The following is a 3,191-nucleotide window of genomic DNA, read 5'->3' on the forward strand; positions in this document are numbered from 1 at the left end:
CCTCAGCTTTAAAAAAAAAAAAAAAAAGAGCATAACTTAATAATCTTCACTCTTGAGTTCTTCCTCATCCCCAGACTATCCATGTATGCACTAAAATTATCCACATGTAAGTGTCCTGTAGGCATGCTGAACTCATCTTCCCCTCCAAAATGGTTTTACTTCCTACCTTTCCTCTCCTAATTAAGGATATCATTTGTGACCAAAGGTAGAATATGCAGAGTCATGCCTATCTGTTTTTCTGAGTAGAAATCTGCTGTTTTTGTGAAGCAGAGATACTATCTCATTTATTTGTGGGCCTCCTGACCATCATTTCAGGCACTCATATAAATTTGTTAAATTATGGGAATTTGCTAAAGTTACCAAATAGACAATGAAGCATGCACCAATGTGTTCAGCTTCTGCATAGATAAATTGATTATTTTATGAAAACTTTCCTTGACATTAAGCCAAGTTATGCATAAATTGTGATTAAAATCATCTCTCCTGTTCTTCAAAAAGTCGAGTTCTTAGGGGAAGTAAAAGCAATTGTACAACATTTCCTTCACTTTATGTGTCTCTGTAAGCAAGTAAAATTGACTTCTAGATATTCAAATGTCTTGCATCTTAGAGAAAACCTCTAATTTTCTATTACTTCTGGGAGAAGGGGTTCCATACTTGGGGTTTTATACAAATTGAGTATCCTTTATCTTAAATGTTAGTGTTTTAGATTTGGTATTTTCTTTTGGGGGGTGGAATATTTGTGTATACATATCTGGAGGATGAGAGTCCTCAGCATAAAATTCATTTATGTTTCATATATGTTTTAATCACTTAGCCTGAAGGTCATTTTTTGCGATATTTGTAGTTACCAAAACTTTCTCTGAAATTGATCACATGAGGTCAGGGGTGTCACGTTTCACCTGTGACGTTATATTGACACCAAAAACATTTTAGATTTTGGGTCACTTTCGGTATGGAATTTTCAGATTCAGAATGCTTGTGCTGAACAAAACTGAAAAGGTAACAGCCCCTAGGAGAAATAATGGAAATAATTAGAATTAATGCACTCAAAGAGTTTAGTGTTCTCCAATTTTTCTTCTTTGTCTCTAAACAGGATGCATTAGAGAAATTTCTTTGAGTTTCTCAATCTTTTTAAAGATAATATTTCATGATGTTTTGAGGAGAATGTATACTTACAGCTCTTGACTGACTGATTAGCTCTTTCAGATTAGGCTATTGTTTATACATTTAATTTGCACTTTATTTTTAGATGGGAGCTTAGACAATAACTTGCTACTAAGAATCAAGTGTAATAAACTGAACTACTTAATGTTTTCCATACTCCATGTTAGCAAATTCATGTATATTTTGCATAGACTTTGGTGTAGATAGAGTCCAGACTTGAAAACTGGGAATGCACAGCTTTTCTATCATAAATAAAGGAACTAGGAATTTAAGAATTTCATAGAGAATATGTATATAAATGAAAAATTTCATGGCAGGAAAGATTAATTGCATGAGTGGAGCATTGGAGGTTTTGAACAATAAGGTTTAAAAGTTCAAGTGTTTCCTTTCTAAAAAGAGAAAAAGAACATGGAGTTGGGTGGATAGGAAGGTGGGACTGGGGAGGAGTAGGGGGAGGGGTAACTGTGATCAAAATATATTATATGAAAAAATTTCAATTAAAAACAGGAAAAACACACAGAAAAAAAAGCTCAGATGTTTTGTTGGAGACAATGGGGAGCTATTAAAATATTCTGAGCACTAGAATTACACGTTATAGTACATCCTTCCAAAGGGCCACTTTGGCAATAGTAACAAGGGATGAACTTGGATTAGATGATTTGGTTAATAGGCTGTTTAGGAGAAAATATGGTGAATAACCTGAGAGAGCCAGTAAATGGGTGAAAAGAGAGGAATATTTTCTTTTTTATTATTTAAATCAATTTTAAATTTAAATATATTTTAATCACATTCTTCCCCTCCTCCATGTCCTGCTAGAATCTAGATCCCCCCCCATTCCTACCTACCCAACTTTAAGTTCTTTCTCAAAATACAAACAAAAAGCCAATATAACAACAAAACTCCCAAACCAAGAAAACACAACAACAAAAAAAATACCCTTCCCTGAAATTTTCCACCAAACTATAGCCAAATAAAAGCAGGCACACACACAAAAACTATGTGATCCTTTATATGTTGTTCAGGAGGCCTGTCCTGGAGTGGTTGATATACCTAGCCATTATCACTCTATTGGAGAAACTGACTTACTCTCTCCCGGCAGGTATGACATTTCAGTTGTTAACCTTTATCCTAGTGGTAAGGTTTTTGTTTATTCATCCATCCATGCATTTATTTACAAATATAAATAACAAAATAAAATATAAACTATGTGGAACACATCATGAATTTGCATGTTATCATTGTACAGGGGCCATGGTAATCTTTTTATATCATTCTAATATTAGTATATATGCTGCCAAAGAGAGCATGGTGAGGAGTATTTTCAAGAATATTTGGGAAGACTTACTGATAGAATATAGGGTATTATGGAAAACCCAGGTGATCACTAAAGTTGTGCTGCAAGTAATCAACTGAGAAATTCAGGTGATGTGTATAAAGTATTGAGGAGTTGAAACACTGATCAAGTGAAACAAGAGACACATTTAGGAACTTAGCTGTAGACTTTACAGATTGGCAAATATAATGCAGAAATATCATGTCATCTTGCCAAGGTCAGTTGATAGCAGGACTACAGTGGGAAGTTCTGAGAACAAAGGCAGTGATCTTTCCTTGCTGCCAATATTGACAAAATAATGAGACTTGACAGAAATTTAAGATACCCCAGCATTCATTTGTATAAAAATTTCATTTCTAGGAGGCATCTCTGGGGTCTACAGAAAGGAGATAACTAGCCTGAGGCTCTTCACTGATAAAACGTGTATGGGGTGAAGAAGTGCCAGGGGCAATATACTAAGCCAATGATGCAATATTTATCAGCGAATTTCTTAAACAAATTATTCAGGACTGTTCATCAGAGGGAAGAATACCTTTTCTCCCATTTAATTCTAATCCTAGCAATGAGAACACCATATAAAAATCAGAGGAGTTCCTGAAAAGTATTTAACATAATAAAATAAAATTTTTCTTCCATCTCTTATCTTGAATTTCTCCTGTCAGTTGAATCTTCTTTCATTTCTATTTTTTTCCTC

General features: G+C 34.3%; 1 non-coding gene across 1 annotated transcript; it reads right to left on the bottom strand.

Moving 5' to 3' along the window:
* Nucleotides 1-2,365: 2,365 nt before the first annotated feature.
* On the bottom strand, nucleotides 2,366-2,471 carry LOC118574870. Its single transcript, XR_004943760.1, has one exon. It is a non-coding gene; the product is annotated as a U6 spliceosomal RNA (small nuclear RNA).
* Nucleotides 2,472-3,191: the final 720 nt, after the last annotated feature.

Source organism: Onychomys torridus, chromosome X, assembly GCF_903995425.1.
Source record: "Onychomys torridus chromosome X, mOncTor1.1, whole genome shotgun sequence".
Lineage (NCBI taxonomy): Eukaryota > Metazoa > Chordata > Mammalia > Rodentia > Cricetidae > Onychomys > Onychomys torridus.